At 40.2% G+C, this 18521-nt stretch overlaps 1 protein-coding gene and 1 pseudogene across 4 annotated transcripts in view; both read left to right on the top strand.

Moving 5' to 3' along the window:
• Positions 1 to 18521, top strand: part of PACC1 (proton activated chloride channel 1) — a 109440-nt gene that overhangs the window by 41869 nt on the left and 49050 nt on the right. The window lies entirely within an intron of this gene.
• Positions 9055 to 11789, top strand: LOC139436356 (COP9 signalosome complex subunit 8 pseudogene; annotated as a pseudogene).

Genomic DNA, 18521 nt, shown 5'->3' with positions numbered 1-18521 from the left:
GAGTAGGTCTATTTGGAATTATTCTGATTGGAGTATGGTGTGCTTCTTGAATATGTGAATTCATTTCTTTTGTGAGAGTTTCAAAATTTTCAGCTGTTATTTCCTCAAATATTCTTTCTGCCTCTTTTCCCGTCTCCTCTCCTTCTGGAATTCCCATGACACTTACATTGTTGAGTTTCATATTGTCATTCATCTCTCTGAGCCTGTGCTCAATTTTTCCCATTCTTTTGTCTTCAAATTTCAACTCTTCTGTCTTCAGTATAACTTATTCTATCTTCTATCATTTTGAGTCTGCTTTTATATGCTTTTGCTGTGTTTTTTATCTTACCTATTGTGTCTTTCATTCCCATTAGCTTTGTTTCTTTTCTGTTCAGGATTTCAAATTCTATGTGCTTGCTCAGTCTTTTTTTTTTTTTTTTTTTACATTTAAAAAAATTTTTTGAAGTATATCAGTCATACATAAACAAAACATACGTAAACAATAAGTGTATAGTAATAGTTGTGAGCTTACAAAACAAACATATATAACATCATACAGGACTCTCAAAACTCAACTTACCCACCAATACCTTGCATTGTTGTTCAACTTTTTAAACTAATGATTAAAGAGCATTGTCAAAATATTACTTCTAACCAAAGTATTTTTCCTCCAACCCACCCTATTATTATTTTTATATCATTTATATATGAACACACATGAACAATAAGTGTATAGTAAAAGTTGTAAACTTATAAAGCAAACATGCATAACGTCATACAGGGGTCTCAGACTTTAGCCCTCCATCCAACATCTTGCATTGTTGTGAGACATTTGTTACAAATTATGAAAGAATGTTGTCAAAATCTTACTACTAATTATAGTCCTTATCTAATATTTGGTGTATATTTACCCCAACCCACCCTATTATCATTTTTAAAATATATTTTTATGACAGAAGTTGTAAACTTATGAAATAATTATGCACATGTGCAGACTTCCCAAACAACACATCTCAACACACCACACTATGGTGGGACATTTGTTACAGATGAGATAATGTCATCTGATTGTTACCACATCCGTAGTGTACATTTGGCACACATTTTCCCTACTGTCCCATTATCAACACAGTACATCTGTCGCATAGATGCAAGAATATTATATTCTTACTGCTAACCACAGTCCATTGGTCACTCCAGTTGTATTTTTCCCATGCTTCTCCACATTCCCACCACCGTGCAATAGTGATGTACATTTGTTCTATCTCACAGAGGACACTTTTGCCTCTGTACCATCAACCACAATTCTCATTCATCTCTTGGTTTGCTGTGCTATTCTGTTCCTAGATTATTCTCTAGCATTCTGTCAGTTGACATTTACATACCTACACTGCCATTTTTAGCCACACCCCCATTTATAAACTAGCTGTTACTCACTACATGTTACCATCCCCTCTATACATTTCCACACTTTTACAATAAAGCTAATTAAAACTTCTACATACATTAAACATCAGTAGTCCATCTCTGTCCTCCTCTTATCTCCTTTAGGAATCCACCACCTTCCACCAGCTCTTGGAGATATTTTCCTACAATTTCTTCTAGAGGCTTTATGGTTCTTGATTTTGTTTTTAGATTTTTGATCCATTTTGAGTTAATTTTTGTATAAGGTATGAGATAGAGGTCCTCTTTCCTGCTTTTGGCTATGGATATCCAGTTCTCTCAGCACTGTTTGTTGAATGGACTGTTCTGTTCAAGCTGTGTGGGTTTGACAGGCTAGTCAAAAATCACTTGACCATGTGAGGGTTTGTTTCTCAACCATCAGTTTGGTTCCATTGGTCTACATGTCTATCTTTATGCCAGCACAATGCTGTTTTTACCACTATAGCTTGATAATATGATTTAAAGTCTGGAGATCAGAGTTTGCTTTTCCTTTTTTAAGATGTTTCTGGCTATTCTTTTGACACTTTTAGTTACTTTTATTGATGTAATCTTAATTTCTAGACGCTCATCCAGGCCTCTCTCTCCTGTCTACCTTGTCTCTTGTTTAGAAATTCTCTCAGTTTCTGTTTCTCTGTGAATATTCTAATATCACCCTCATTTTTGAAAGACAATCTTACCAGATATAAGATTGGCTTATATCTCTTGGCTGTGAGTTTTTCTCTTGTAGTGTCTTAAATATATCATACCACTGTCTTCTTGCCTCCATGGTTTCTGGTGAGAAATCAGCACTTAATCTAATTGGGTATCCCTTATATGTTATGTATTGGTTTTCTCTTGCTGTTTTCAGAATTCTCTCTTAATCTTTGGCATTTGACATTCTGATTAGTATGTGTCTCAGAGTTGGTCTATTTGGATTTTTTCGGATGGGAGTACATTGTGTTTCTTGGACATGGATATCTATGTCCTTCAGTAGATTGGAAAGCTTTCTACTATTATTTCTTTAAATATTCCTTCTGCCCCTTTTCCCTTCTCCTCTTCTGGGACACCCATGACACGTATGTTTGCACATCTTTTGCTGTCATTTAGTTCCCTGAGACCTCATTCAGTTTTTTCCATTTTTTCCTTCTCTTCTTTTCTGTGTTCACTTTGAGAGGGCATTTCTTCAAGCTCACCAATCCCTCTTCCCCCTCAAATCTACTATTATATGATTCCAATGTTTTAAAAATTTCATTTATTGTGCCTTTCATTCCCATATGATCTACTATTTTCTATATATGCCTTCAAATTCTTCTTTGTGCTCATCCATTGTCTTCCTAATGTCCCTAATCTCTTTAGCCATCTGATTGAATTTGTTAAGGACATTTGTTTGAACATCTGTGATTAGTTGTGTCAACTCCTTTATGTCATCTGGAGGCTTATCTTGTTCCTTTAATTGGGCCATATCTTCCTGTTTCTTTGTGTGGATTGTAATTTTTTGTTGGTGTCTTGGCATCTGGCTTATTAGAGTGTTTAATCTGGGTTTAGTTTTCTCTTTAATTTAGGGCTTCCTGCCTTTTTTCCCTTTCTGGTTGTGCAGTAGGAACCAAGGATGTAGTTGGTGCTATAAGCTGTGGAGGCTTAAGCTGCCCTCATTACCCTAGGGACCCATGAAGCTTCTCCCAACTTTCTCCTTTGCCAGGGGTAGGGACAGAATCACAGCTGTGTGGAATAATCCAAGTTGTGCAGAGACACTGATGTAGATTCATGCCCCTTCCTCCCCTGCCTGGGGTAGGGATGGAACTGCAGGTGTGGCCAGCAGGCTGTGCAGTGCAGATCCAAGATGACCTCAGTTACCCAGTAGACTTCTGATTATTCAGTCTGCGCCAGCCAAAGGTACCTGCAGTTACCTGGATAGGCTGGTGCAGGGCCTGCTAGCTTCCTGCCTGCCAGAGGTGGGGCTGAAGCCTAGCCTAGGGCTGCAGGCCGATCTGGGTGAAAGAAACCGGTTCCTACCATCACTGTGATTTTCGGTCAGCTGGGCTTCCCCTCATTTTGGGGGCAGATTCAAAATGGCAGCTACCAGCCTCTTTCTGACTTGGACAGATTCACACCCTAGCTGTTCATGGGACACAGCAGACCCAATTTGTGAGTCAAATAGGCTGGGTCCCTGTCTTTCCCCTTTTACTGGGGTTCCTCAATAACCAGTCCTGGCTAGAAGAGAGGGAGATTGCCATGGTCATATTTTTCCAATCCTTCGCCAGCTCCACTGTGGAACCACTGTGTGGTTCCACCCTGTCTGAAAGGGCTGGTGGGACATAGCAGATCAAACTTGTGGGTCAGAAGCTGAGTCAGCCTTTGACTGTGTCCTTCTCTCTCCCCTTTCTGGGGTGGGGGGTAGATCCCTGGAGCCCACTTTGTCTGTAGCTGCAGGCTCAGAGTCCTGACAGTTCTGAAGTGTCTTTAGTGTAGGGGAGGGTGCTGGCAGCAGCAGCTGCTGGTTTCAACTCATCACGGTTCCGTAGTAGCAATTTCCCTCCTTTGTCCCTCTGTCCTCTGGGTGGTGTCCAGCCTTTGCCTGTGTCCTAAACGCTAGAAGTTCTTTTTCTAGGCTGTTTCAGCCTGTCCTCTAGTTATTTTTCTGATGGAGAAGAGAGTCCCGTGTCTTTCTAGTCTGCCATCTTCCTGGAAGTCCCTCAGCTCTTTTTTATACCCCTTTTCTATTCTTTTCTTCTAGGACACCTATAACATATATGTGTATGTGTTTTGCATTGTCATTCAGGTCCCTGAGACTCTGTCCATTTTTTTCATTTCTTTTTTCTTCCTGTTCTACTGTCTTTTCCAATTAGATTCTCTGTCTGCCAACTCCCTTATTCTACCCTCAACCAATTCATATCTGCTATTGTATGCCCCAGTTGTATTTTTAATCTCATCTATTATGTCTTTCATTCCTATAAACTCTGTTGCTTTTTTTTGCAGGCTTTCAGATTGTTTTTATACTCACCAAGTTTCATCTCAATATCCTTTTTCTCTTTTAGATTTGTATGAACATAATTGATTTGTTGTCTTAAATCTTGTGTCTTGTCAGGATTTTTGATTTGATCTTTTGACTGGGTCATTTCTTCCTATTTCTCAGTATGGCTTGTAATTTTTTGCTGTTATCTAGGCATCTGATTATGCTGGTGAATTTACTCTGATGGTTGATTTTTCTCTCTTGTCTTGGTTTATTTTCATGGCTTTTCTTTGATTTTTCTTTTGACTTATTCTAAATCTTTCAGATTGCCCAGGTTAATTCATCATAACAGGGCCAGGGATCCATTAATGGGGTGCAAACTATATCCAATAATGCCGGGATATGAGAAACTCCAAAAAGCTTTTTGTACTTCTTGCAGTTTCCTGGCTTGCTGTCAGATGGTGGTCTTCATTGAAACGTTCTGTGAAGTTGTCTTTTAACCTTCACTCGCTATTGATTCTGGTCTGGCCAGAGCCTAGGTTCAAAATGGGCTCCTCTGCCAATCTTTCCAAGGAGAAACCACTCTCTGCCCTCTGATGCACTCTCCCTTGTCCAAGGGAGGAGGACTTCTGTTCTCCTCATTTGGCCATGATGAGCCACAAGTTTTACCCAGGTTCTTTGCCTTGAGGGTGGGAGGATGGGTGCTGTTCCCAGCTGTTGGGGGGCTAGTAACTCACGGTTTTCACTTTGGCCTGTTTGTCTTTCTGTCCTTCTCCCTCCTGGACAGTTCGCAGCACTCTCTTGACATGCAGACCCCCAAAACCCCTCCTTCAGACAGCTTTTTGCCCTTCCTCCATTGTTTTTATATGGAGTTGAACCCTGCTGCCCTATCCTGATGCCATCTTCCCCCAGGTCTTCTTTATGCTCATACATTTTCTTTTTTTTCCTTTGTATTTTTTTTTTGTCTTAATTTTTATTAAAAAAATATGAGGTCCCCATATACCCCCCACCCCCCTCACCCCACTCCTTCCCCCATAACAACAACCTCCTCCATCATCATGAGACATTCATTGCACTTGGTGAATACGTCTCTGAGCACCGCTGCACCTCATGGTCAATGGTCCACACTATCCTTTATCCCTTTATGCACATTTTCTTTCATCCCCTTGTATTGCTGTAGGAGATATGTTTGAACTTCTTTGATTAGTTGTTCTAAATTTTATGTCTTCATCTAAAGTTTTTTTTTTAATGATTTATTTATTATTTTTCCCCCACCCTGCTGTTTTTTTGTTTTCTTTTTGCTGTCTGTGTCCTTCACTGTGTGATCTTCTGTATCTGTTTCTCTTTTTTGTCTTTTCTTCTCATCTTTCTCCTCTAGGATTCAGAGTGATTTGATCCTGGGAACCTCTGAGGTGGAGAGAGTTTCCCTGTCAATGGCGCCACCTCAGTTCTTCGTCTCTGTTGTGCTTCCCTTTGATTCTCTCCTTCCTCTCTCTTTTGTTGCATCACCATCTTGCTGTGTGACTCACTTGCATGGGCATTGGCTCACCTCACGGGCACTGGCTTACCATGCGGGCACTCACATGGGCACTTGGATCACCATGTGGGCCCTCGTGGGCACTGGTTCACTGCATGGGCCTTCGTGCAGGCACTGGTTCATCGCATGGGCAATGGCTCAACGTGCAGGCACACTTTCTCTTCTTTTTCACGAGGAGGTCCCAGGGATTGAACCTGGGTCCTCCCTTATGGTAGGCGGAGGCCTTATCACTTGAGCCATATCTGCTTCCCTTCATCTGAAGTTTTAATTTGTTCCTTTGATTGAACCATTTCTCCCTGTTTTTTAGTATTACTTGTAATTGTTTTGCTGATGTCTATGCATTTGATTATCTTGGGGAGTTAACTCTGAAGGTTAGTTTCTCTCCCTTGTTTAGAGTGTTAATGTTGATTGGCTTTGTTTCAGGTCTTCTTTGACAGTTGATCCACCTTGTTTTAGACCTTAGAATAGCCTATGTTTAACTGATCATATTTTCTCAGCTCTTCTTCATCTGATTTTTGCCCTGGATGTGGTACAATTTTTAAGATTGTACTTCTTGTGTAATTGTTTCAGCTCCTGGAGAAAACTTCCTTTCCTCTGTTCCTTCTCGGGTAATCTTGATCTGTTTGTGCTGAATTTTCTCCCTAGCTCCTATAATTTGTTTAAATTCTTACCCTACTCAGTGCACTGTTTTTCATACTCTTTTCAGTTTAGGAACCCTCCTGTCTTATTGTCATTCAGTTTAAGTCCTCTCCGCCCCCCTTTTCCACCCCTCCTTTTAGGGTTTCTTCCCTGCTAGCATATCCTGCTCCTGGGAACCAGATTAGGTGAATCCAGCAAGATGGGTCACTACAGAAAAGTCCATTTTGCATTTAGGTGGTCCAGTCAACAGAAGCTGGATTGAGTGAGCTCACACTTTGCAGCTACAGTTTTACTGTGGTCTCTTTTGTTTTCCCCCTTGCTTGGGGTTTCTTTGTATACAGTACTCAGGGGCCTGTGCAGCCACCCAAGGTCTGTATGGATTTAGGCTCCTTTGCTTCGATATGTGTGGTTTCTAACTCACTAGGGGTCCGTAGTCTTTGCCCCCAGTGGGAGGTGGGAGGGATCCAGTCACTATGTCTGAGCACCTCCCAAGCCCCAGGGGACCCAGTGAAGCAGAAGGAGAGGACCGGCAGGGCTGGGCCAGGAGTTTCCTACCTGATATTTTTCTCTTTCTTTGATTCAGTGTTTGTGGTGTCTTTCTCCAGTTTTTACTGTCCTCCAGGGTTCTGAGCAAGTGGGATTTGTCCTTTTATTCACTGAATCTCTGGAGAGGTCTTTTGAGGGGATGTCTTATGTCACTGTGTTTCTCACATCTCATGCTGTTTTGATTACCATAATTTTATAATAAGTTTTGAAAGTGGGAAGTGTGACGCCTCTAACTTTTTAATTCTTCTCCAACTAAGTTTTGGTTGTTTGTGGCCTCTTATCCTGCCATATTAATTTGATGGTTGACTTTAATATTTTCTTTCAGCAGTGTTCTCCAGTTTTTAGTGTACAAATCCTTTATGTCCTTTGCTAAGTTTATTTCCACATATTTTATTCTTTTAGTTGCTATTGCCAGTACAACATTTTTCTTGATTTCCTTTTCAGAGTGTTCATTATTGGTGTATAAAAGCTCCATTTTTTTTTTTTTTTAAGTTCCAGAACTTGGCATTGAACTCTGGAACTCGAATGTAGGAAGCTGGTGCTCAACACTGAGCCACATCAGTTCCCCTGAGTTGGTTTTTCCCATCTGTTTGCTTGTTTGTTTGCGGCTTTTTTTTTTTTTTGAGGTACTTGGAACCGAACCTGTATCTCCCGTGTGGGAAGCAGGTACTCAACCGCTTGAGCCAGATCTGCTATACCCCCATTGATTTTTACATTTGATTTTAGCCAAAAGGCCAAGAAGTGATTCCCATTGAGTTTTATGTGTTGATGTTGTAACCCCACTAGTGCACTGAATTTATTAGCTTTAGTAGCTTTCTTGTGGATTTTTTGGGAATCTCTCTATATAGAATTGTGTCATCTGCAGATAGGGACAGTTTTACTTCTTTTCCAATTTGGATGCCTCTTATTTCTTTTTCTTGCCTAATTGTATGGCTAGCACTTCCAGTACAGTGTTGAAGGACAGTGGAGAGAGTGGGCATCCTTATCTTGTTTCAGATTTCAGGGGAAAGTTTTAAGTCTTTCACTATTGAGTATAATGTTGCCTGTTGTTTTTTTCATATATATATCTTTTATCATATTGAGGAAATTTCATTCTATTGCTAATTTTCTGAGTGTTTTATCAAGAAAGCATATTGGATTTTATCATGCATTTTCTGCATGAATTGAGATGATCATGTGAATTTTTTCCCTCTTCCTTTTGTCAATATGGTGTAGGATATTGATTGACTTTCTTACATTGAACCCTTCTTGCAGTCCTGGCATAAATCCCACTTGATCATGGTGTATAGTTCTTTCATTGTGTTGTTGGATTCAGTTTGCTGTATTTTCTTTTGAAGACATTTGCATCTATATTCCTAAGGGATATTGGTCTGTAATTTTATTTTCTCATAATATCTTTATCTGGCTTTGATATTGGGGTGATGCTGGCCTCATAGAATGAGTTAGAAAGTGTTCTCTTTAAGTTTTTGGAAAAGTTTGAGCGGGATTTGGTTAGTTCTTTTTTGAACGTTGGTAAAATTCACCAGTGAAGCTGTCTTTTAGGGTTTTCCTTTTGGGAGGGGAGGATTGATTACTGATTTAATCACTTTACTTGTTTTTGGTCTGTTGAGATCTATTTCTTCTTGAGTCAGTTTATATTGTGTGCTTCTAGGAATTGGTCTGTTTCATCTAGGTTGTCTAATTTGCTGGCATTCGTTTGCTAATAGTATCCTCTTAGAATCCTTTTTATTATTGTGGGGTTGGTAGTAATGTCCCCCCTTTCACTTCTGGTTTTAGTTATTTGAGTCCTTTCTCTTATTTTCTTTGTCAGTCTTGTAAATGCTTGTTGATTTTATTTATCTTTTCAAAGAACCAAGTTTTGATCTTGTTGATTCTGTTTTTTTTTTTATTTCATATTTTGTTTATCTCCACTTTGATCTTTATTTTCTTCTGTTAATAACTTTGGGTTTAGATGACTCTTTGTTTTCTAGTTCTTCCAGGTATGAGGTAAGTCACTGATTTGAAATCTTTCTTTTTTAACATAAGTATTTTGAGGTATACATTTCCCTAACCACTGTCTTTGCTGCATCCTGTAACTTTTGATATGTTGTTTTCTTTCGTCTCAGAAATTTTCCTTATGATTTCTTCTTTGACCCATTGATGGCTGAAGAGTATATCGTTTAATTTCCACATATTTGTGAATTTTCCACTTCTTCCTCTATCACGGATTTCCAGCTTCATTCCATTGTTGTCAGAGAAGATACATTTTATGATTCCAATCTTGTAAAATTTAATGCGGGTACTTTTGATAAATTATATGGTTTATCCTAGAGAATGATACATCTATATTAGAGAAGACTATGTATTTTGCTGTTGTTGGGTGAAGTGTTCCGTATATGTCTGTGATGGTTTGAAGCTGTATGGACCCCAGAAAAGTATGTTCTTAAAGTTAATCCATCCTGTGAGTGTACCCATTGTAAGTAGGATCGTTCATCAGTAGGACCTTAACTTAAGATGTGACCCACTTCATTCAGGGTGGGTCTTAATCCTCCTACTGGAGTTCTTTATAAATGGAGGACTAAAAGTTGCAGACACAGGAAAAAATCCTCAGAGATAGAAGTAGTCCCAGAGGCTGGAGGCTGGAGGCTGGACTCAGTGGGGCACAGAGGCACAGAAAGAGCCCTGGAGAGGTAGGCCCAAGGAGTAACTTGAAGCTGAAGAGATGAGGAGAAGGGAGAAACCAGCAGACTCTCACTTTGCCCTAGCATGTGCCTGATTGCTCAAAGCTGCAATTTGGTGAGACAGCATCTCTTGATGCCTTAATTTGAACACTTCCATGGCCTCAGAATTGTAAGCTTTTCACTTAATATATTTCCATTTTAAAAGCCAACCCATTTCTGATATATTGCATTGGCAGCTTTTAGCAAACTAAGAATATGTTTGTTAGGTCTAGTTGGTTTATAGTATCATCAGATCTCCTATTTCTTATTGATCTTCTGTCTAGATGTTCTATCCATTGTTGAAAGTGGTGTGTTGAAGTCTTCTCCTACTAATATAGAACCATTTATTTCTCCCATCAAATCTGTCCATATTTGTATTATATATTTTGGGGCTCTGCCTATGAGTATATACATATTTATAATTGTTATATTTTCTTGTTGAATTGACCCTTTCATTGTATATAGTGTCTTTCTTTGTCCCTTCTAACTTTTTAAAAAATATTTATTTTATTTATTTCTCTCCCCTTCCCCCCGTTGTCTGCTCTCTGTGTCCAGTCACTCTGTCCTGCGTCTGCTTGCATTCTTGTCATGCAGCACTGGGAAACTGTGTCGCTTTTTTGTTGTGTCATCTTGCTGTATCAGCTCTCCGTATGTGCGGCGCCACTCCTGGTCAGGCTGCGCTTTTTTGACACAGGGTATCTCTCCTTGTGGGGCGCACTCCTTGCGCGTGGGGCACTCCTACACTTGGGACACCCCTGTGTGGCATGGCACTCCTTGCGTGTTGCGGTACTGTACGTGGGCCAACTCATCACACAGGTCAGGAGGCCCTGGGTATCGAACACTGGACCCTCCATATGGTAGGTGGACACTCTATCAGTTGAGGCACAACCACTTTCCTTGTAACAGTCTTTGAGTTAAAATGTATTTTATTTGATACTGGTATAGTTACCTGTGGTAGATTGATTTGTTTATCCAAATTTGGACATGTTCTTCATCAGTGTAGACCCATTGTAAATAGGATTTCTTGAAGCTGTTACTTCAGTAAGGTGTGGCCTAACTGAATCAGGTTATGCTTTAATCCAAACCACTAGAGTTCTTTATAAGCATAATGAAATTCACACATAGAGAGGAAAAAGCCATAGAAAAAAGCCGAAAGTCAAGAAACCTGGAGGAGCAAAGAGAAGACATTGCTAAGTCATTGCCATGTGACAGGATCTAGGATTGCTGGCAGTCAGCCCCAGAATGTCAGTCTTCAGGAAGAAAGCATTGCATTGCTGACATCTCAGTTTTGGACTTATAGCCTTAAAACTGGGAGCCAATAAATTCCCTTGTTGACAGTGTAGAGTCTGGCATTCAGGAAAGTGAGGCTGTGGAAGTAGTAGGCAAAATACCAATGCCAGTTTTAGTGGAAATTGCCTTCAGTTTGAAAAAATTGCTGAAACAATGTGAGAATCTGGGACCTCAAGGCAACTGGGGCAATTGCCATACCCCACATGTATAGTCAGCTTCTAGCTCTATATCTGCTCCATAATGACCAGAATAATGCAAGGTATCTTTGGAAAAGAATACCACCTGCTATAAAATCTGCCACTTTTGAGCTTGGGGGAATTTGGACAGTAGGACAGAGAATCTGGAAGAGAGATTTCCCTGGGTTCTACATATCCATCAGTGTCCAGCAATGGTCTGAGATGTCCAGCCAATCGTGAAAGCACTGAAGAGATGCAACAAGGAGACAAGGCTTCACCAGGGTGTTTCAAGCACATGCCTCCACAATCGCTGACGACTTTGCAGCCTTTGTTGGCTTCCTGTAGAAGAGGCTGTGAAAGATATTTTAGAACAAGAATGGCAGGCTGACTCCACCACAAGAATGGTTCTGCCCAAAAGGCCAGTTGCAGGAGCCCTGGATGTTTCCTTTACCAGGTTTTTTCCCTTATTAGAGCCTGTCCCAGCCCCACCAATCCCCATTGAACAGCATTTAGTCAGATGTACTACTTATGTGACTTTCCTTGAAAACTGATTTGTCATTCAGGGTTCAAGATCCACCTTCAGAATCCTGTATACTGACAAACAGAGAAATGTAAAATTTTCATTTTCAATTTATTGAATGGATCAGGCACATTGACATTCTTTACTGAGTGTATGATAAATACATACATATTATAAGGTATATTATATATTTTTTGTCATTAAGCATTATGCTGAATAGTTGTTGAAACAATTCTCTTTTTGTAATATCAGTTTGGAAGGAGCCCATCAGTATCATGTGGTGAAGTTATTTTTCCTCGTGACTCATAAACCTAGCTTTCCTGTTTAATGTAGAGCAGGGTTGTCATCTGTTATCTCTTCTCTCCCCACCCTTGTAGCCGCTTGATATGGTTATGAATTCCAAAAATAGATATTGGATTATATTTGTAATCTGATCTGTACCTGGGCATGATTAAGTTACAATTAGGGCTTTGAGTGGGCCATGTCATTAGGGCTTTGATTGGGCCATGTCATTAGGGGGTTGAGTCCCTTGGTGAGTGGGGACTCACAGATAAAAGACATGGCAAAGGACAGAGTTGGGGTTTTTGCTGTCGGCGTTTTGATGCTGGAGTTTGGTGCTGAAGCCTTAAGCTGGAACCCCAGGAAGTAAGCACACAGAGGAAAGAGAAACAGCCCCTGAAAGAGAGGAAGCCTGAGCCTAGGAAGAAGCAAGACCCAGGAAGAGAGGAACCCAGGAAGCCTGAACCCTGGCAGATGTCGGCAGCCATCTTGCTCCAACATATGAAAATAGACTTTTGTGAGGGAAGTAACTTATGCTTTATGGCCTGGTATCTGTAAGCTTGTACCCCAAATAAATACTCTTTATAATGGCCAGCAGATTTCTCGTATTTTGCATCAGCACCCCTTTGGCTGACTATTACACCCCTCCTCCCCAACACACTCCCATTGGTACCATTGGTTGATAGTTGTGTGATTCATTTGGGGTTTGAGGAGGACTGTCCCCAGAAAGCAATATCACAATTGCTGGGGATTTAGCTCACCCTCTTTTGAGAATAAGCTCTTTCTCCCCACCTCCTGAGAATCACTAACAGAGATATTAAAATACAGCTGAGGAACAAAAGACCATTTCCTTTAAAACCCAGTTTGTTAACTTTAGATTTTTTCTGATGCTGGCAGAAGAGGGCTTGATATGAAAATGCAACTCATTTAAGACGGTCATTAGACATATGAAATTATAATATCTCTTTTTAGAAGAAAGGGAAAGTGTGGAGTGCATAATATTGCAAGAGAAGCTGTTGAGATAAGTGATACTCTTGGTACAACTATCCTTGCAGCCTCTCAGTTGCTTATATTTATTGCTCAGTTCAAGGTCTGCCTTTCATTTGTGTGTAGTTTTTTTATTAATATATAAATTTCCTTTCCTTATTTATATTTACTTATTTTTCTACAAACTCTTATGTTGAGGGTTGACTTTCAGTAGATTGCAGTGAGATAGCTGCTCTGCTTTGTATAAAATCCCAACCCAGAAGCAGGTTGCCTACGAATGATTTAGCACCAGGTTCTACACAAAACATGTGTATGGCAGGCAAGCGGGTAGCCTCCTTTCCACCTGTGATCCATTTCCCAGGATGAGTGGCTCTCAGCACCAGACCACAGTCCCGATGTGCAGAGGTGAGTGCTGTAAGAGTAGGCGCTTGTTACGACCCTCCGGTGGGGACAACAGGGGACCAGCTATCTAAGGCCAGCTGAGACTCTGTGGCGCTGCTGTATTGTTCTGCCTGGCCAGGATAAGTTCTGCCTTTTAGAGAAATACTGAACAACCAGTCTTCTTTTATGTGTTTGTGACAGCCCTCAGAGCATTTGAACGTGTTTATTGTATATTCAGGTTTAAATACCTGCTGTTCATTTATTCTGTGTTTGTTCAATAAATATTTAATTGGAAAAAAAAATTCCCAATGTTTAAGGCAACCTATTGTGTGGCATTGGTTTTAGCAGTCAGAAAAGTAAGACAGTTTTTGGTACCAGAAAGAGGGGTGCTACTATGGCAAATACCTAAAAATGTGGAAATACTTTGATATTGGGTAATGATTGGAGGTTGGAAGAATTGTAAAGTGCATGTAGAAAAAGCCTAGATTACTCTGATGAGATTATTGGTGGAAATAGGGACATTAAAGATACTTCTTATGAGGCCATACATGTAAATGATGAATGTATTATTGAAAACTGGAGGAAAGGTGATCCTTGTTATATAGGAGCAGAGAACTTGTCAAAATTGTATTTTGATATTGAATTTAAAGTGGAACTTGTAAGCGATGAACTTGGATATTTAGTTGAGTTTCTCCTTACCTTACATCTTATAGTGAAATATATGAGGAAAGAAATTAAAAAAGAAACCAGAAACGGATGATTTTGAAAATTCTTAGCTTATCCAGATAATGTGCTCTGAGACTAGGGCCAGCAGTGGTTCTGTCAGGGACCTACCTGAGCTTTTGTATGTGAGTCTCCAGAGGACAGGACACCATGTAATGGTTTAAATGATTTACATACTAAAAACGCAATATAGTAGTACTGGCATTTGTAATTTCCCATATGGTTACCTTTGTTAGGGATCTTTATTTATGCCACTTCGATCTACTGTCTTGTGTTCTGTTCTTTCAGAATGAATAACTCCCTGTAGCTTTGCTTGTGGGACAGATCTAGTGGTGATGAACTTCCTTAGCTTTTGTTTACCTGGAAAAGTCTTAATCTCTCCTTCATTTTTTTTCTTTTATTAAGATTTATTTTTTATTTATCTCCCCCCCTCCTCCCCACCACTTGCTCACTGTCTGCTCTCTGTGTCCATTCACTGCATGTTCTTCTGTGTCTGCATGTTTCCCTTTATTACATCATCTTGTTGCGTCAGCTCTCCATGGGCACAGGCCAGCTTGCCTTCACAAGGAGGCCCTGGGACACGAACCCAGGACTTCCCATATGGTAGACAGGAGCCCAGTCAATTGAACCACATCTGCTTCCCTCTCTTCATTTTTGAAAAACAGTTTCACCAGATATAAATTCTTGATTGGTGATTATTTTCTTTCAGCACTTTAAATATTTAGACCCAATGCCTTCTTGCCTCCATAGTTTCTGATGAGAAATTGGTCCTTATTCTTATTGGATCTCCCTTGTACATGGAATCTTCCTTTTCTCTTGTAGCTTTCAGGATTCTCTGTCTTTGGCATTCAGCAGTTTGATTATAATGTGTCTTAATGTAGATCTCTTTGAATTTATCTTTTTTGGGGTTTGATGGTGTATTAGTCAGGGTTCTCTAGAGAAACAGAATCAACAAGAGATATCTGTCAATAGAATGCAATTCTATAAGAGTCTCATGCAGCTGTGGGAATGCACAAGTCCAGGTTCTGCAGACAGGCTGCAACCAGGGGCTGCAGTGAAAGTGCAGTGAAGGTTCTTACGAGTTCTGAGAGATGCTGGCTATCCAAAGATGAGTTGGGAAATTCTCTCTCAATGATGGAATCACTTCCCCTTTTAAGGCATTCAACTGATTGGGTTAAGCATCACTCATTGCTGATGGCAGTCTCCCTGATTGATGTAATTATAACCAGCTATCTATGATTTACCACTGCAATAAAGTCAATGGTGACTAAAGTCCATAAATGCCCTTGTATTACAGTTAGACCAATGCTTGCTTGACCAAACAACTGGGCACAATTACCTGGCCGAGTTGACACAATGACCTAAACATCAGAGATGGGATGTTTGAATGTGTATATTCATGCTTTTTTAAAATTTGGGAAGTTTTCTGCTATTGTTTCTTTGAATATTCCTTCTACCCCTTTCTTCTCCTTGTGGCATATGCTTATGCATATGCTTGATGGTGTCCCACAGGTCTTTTAGGCTCTGTATACTTTTTTATTTTTCTTTCTTCAGTTCCTCAACCTGAATCATATTGATTTTTTTATCTTTGTGTTCACTGATTCTTTCTACTGCCAGCTCCAGTCTGCTATTGATACTATGGTCTTTAACTCCCATACTTCTCTCTGGTTCTTTTTTATAATTTGGATCTCTTATTGAGATTCTCATTTTGTTCCAGTGTTTCCCTGACATCCTTTAGTTCTTTCTCTCTGTTTTCCTTTAGCCCTATGTGCATATTTAAGATCATTTAAAAAAATTTTTTTGCCTGTATCCCAAAATCTGGTTCTTCTTTAATTATTTCCAACATTTTTATCTGTTCTTTTGGATGGGCCATCATTTCTTGTTATTTATTTATTTTTGTTATATACTCTGATTACACACCACTGTACATTTTTTGTTTTGTTTTAGGAGATACTGGGGATTGAACCCAGAACATCATTCATGGAAAATAGGCACTCAACCAATGAGCTGCATCTGCTTCTCAATGAGAGTTTTTTTTGTTTGTTTAGGAGGTACCAGTGATTGAACCCAGGACCTTGTACATGGGAAGCAGGTGCTCAACCACTTGAGCTATATCCACTTCCCACACACTGTACATTTAAAAATTTTAATGTGTAAACTCAGGAATTTAGTACCTGAGCTGTCTGTTCCTTAAGTTTGATTTGACAAGAGATTTCCTTCAGTGTCAGGAGCTAACAAACTAACACAGAAAACACCTTTCACTGTCCTTGCAGATTGGGTCATTTTCCTGGTACTCTCCTTTAGAACTTAGTCCTGTCATAAAGGAACCTATAAGTCAGCCTGAGGTGAAGGAGCTGGCTCCTCTCTCATCTTTTCTGAGCATGCTTCCTATCTTGGGTATGCATTTGTGGCCTTAAGCATTCCCCCATTTACAGGGATCAGAATGCCTCCTTCTTTTCCCTATGAAATAGGCCCTATTCCTGCCCCCATCCTAGGTGAAGCCTCTTCTTCCTGCAGGGCAAGTTCTAGGATGGTGAACCAGTGATGAGTATCCTTGTACAGTGCTTTGGTCTGCCAGCAGATAATTTGTTACAGACATATATGCCCTGCATTATGTGTGCATAAGGGTTACTCTGTTCCCTCTGGAATGGTGTCAGGTACCTTTTCAGATGCCCTACTAAGAGCGAGGGCTGGCTCCATACTGGCCCCATACTGGGGAAGGACCAAAAAGGACACCATGAGAATTTCTTACTGTTATTAATTTTCCTTTTTCTTAATTTGGTGCTCACTCAGTTATTGTAACCCTGTAACTGATTTCCATAGGTCTGAGGAAGGTGGCTCTGGCAGATTTGTTCAAGGATTCTGTGGGGGGGGAGTGAGCCCTGGAATGTCTCATGCCACCATCTTGGTTGACTGGAAGTCCAGGGTTACCTATTTTTTAATTAGGTTGTTTGTCTTTTTGTTGAGTTGTATGCATTCTTCATATGTTCGGGATATTAAATCCTTATCAGATATATGTTTCCAAAATATTTTTTCCCATTCTGTTGGTTGGATCTTCACTTTCTTGATAATGTATAAAATCTTTTAATTGTGATGATTTCCAGTTTATCTGTTTGTTTCTTTTGTTGCTCATATTTTCAGTTTAGAAGTCTAAGAGTACATTGCCTAAAACAAGGTTCTGATGATATTTTCCAGGCTGTTTTGTGGTTCAGGTTTATTCTCCCCCCTTCCTTGGAGTCACTCACAGATTTCTTCAGCTGTTGTGCCAAGTGCTAAAAGCACACAGAGGAGGAGTAAGACCTGGCCTTTGTCTAGAAACTTAGGACATTTTGAAAGTGAAGGAAAGTTAACGAAAGAGGCAACTTATTGCTCCTTCTATAGCAGGGGTTCTTTACCTTTTTTGTTCCACATACCCCTTTGCCAGTCAGGTGAAAACCACAGACTCCTTACTAAGTCCATACTACATTGTGTATTATTTAATAAATAGAGCATACCTGCACCAACACGCCCCCTCAAGAATAATTTTTTTTTGAATGTCAAGTCAAACTCACAGACCATTTAAGAAACCCTGTTCTACAGAGCCTTCCTTGACCTCATTTTCTCCGTTACATGCTTTCCTAGCTCTCAGAACTTCTCTTTTGTATCACTTAGTGTAGTAGAGAGTTCACATTTATTGGTATGATACATTGATTCATTGCTTTCAACCCCTCCACACTTCCCCTGAATTCACTGAGGCACAAAGATCCTTTTGTCTTTTTTGCCCTCTTATTATAATTCCAATGTGTCATAGAGCATCTTATCTGTTAAAGGTGCTCATTTCATATTCGTGGAATGAATAAGGGCTGAAAAAATTATAGAGACAGATGCCTCAGGAATGAATGAAGGAGTGCTGGTTTGTGGAGGAAGTAGGATTAATCTGATGGAAGTAACATTTAGATGAAAAAAAGAAAGGGCTGGCCAGGGAGAAGGGATGGCATGAATAAATGCCCGTAGCAATGGGAGTAAAAATAGAAAATAGTGACTAGCACAGTATAGTTAGAGCAGAGGGTTTGTGGACATATCAAGCTTCATTTGATGTGGGACATATGGGTGGAGATGGCCTAGAGGCATTGAGTGGTGTAAGCTTGACAGGAGAAGGGTGGGGGCTGGAGATGCGAAAGTGAGAGAGGTCCCACAGGGGTGAGAGTTAGGAGCCTTGAAGAAACCCAGGGACATAAGGTAGGGTGAGCAGGGGAGACCCGTGAAGACTAAGCCTCGGGGAATGTCCACATTTTGGGGTCAGAAGAGGAGGAGAGCTGCCTAAGGAGTGGGATGGATGGCCCTGGGTAGGAGTGGCAAGACAGAATAGTGATAGGGTGCCGAGCATGCTGAGTCTTGAGCAGCATAGATTCAA

Source organism: Dasypus novemcinctus, chromosome 13 (genome assembly GCF_030445035.2).
Source record: "Dasypus novemcinctus isolate mDasNov1 chromosome 13, mDasNov1.1.hap2, whole genome shotgun sequence".
In the NCBI taxonomy this organism is placed as follows: domain Eukaryota; kingdom Metazoa; phylum Chordata; class Mammalia; order Cingulata; family Dasypodidae; genus Dasypus; species Dasypus novemcinctus.
This window is presented reverse-complemented; position numbering and strand designations above follow the sequence as displayed.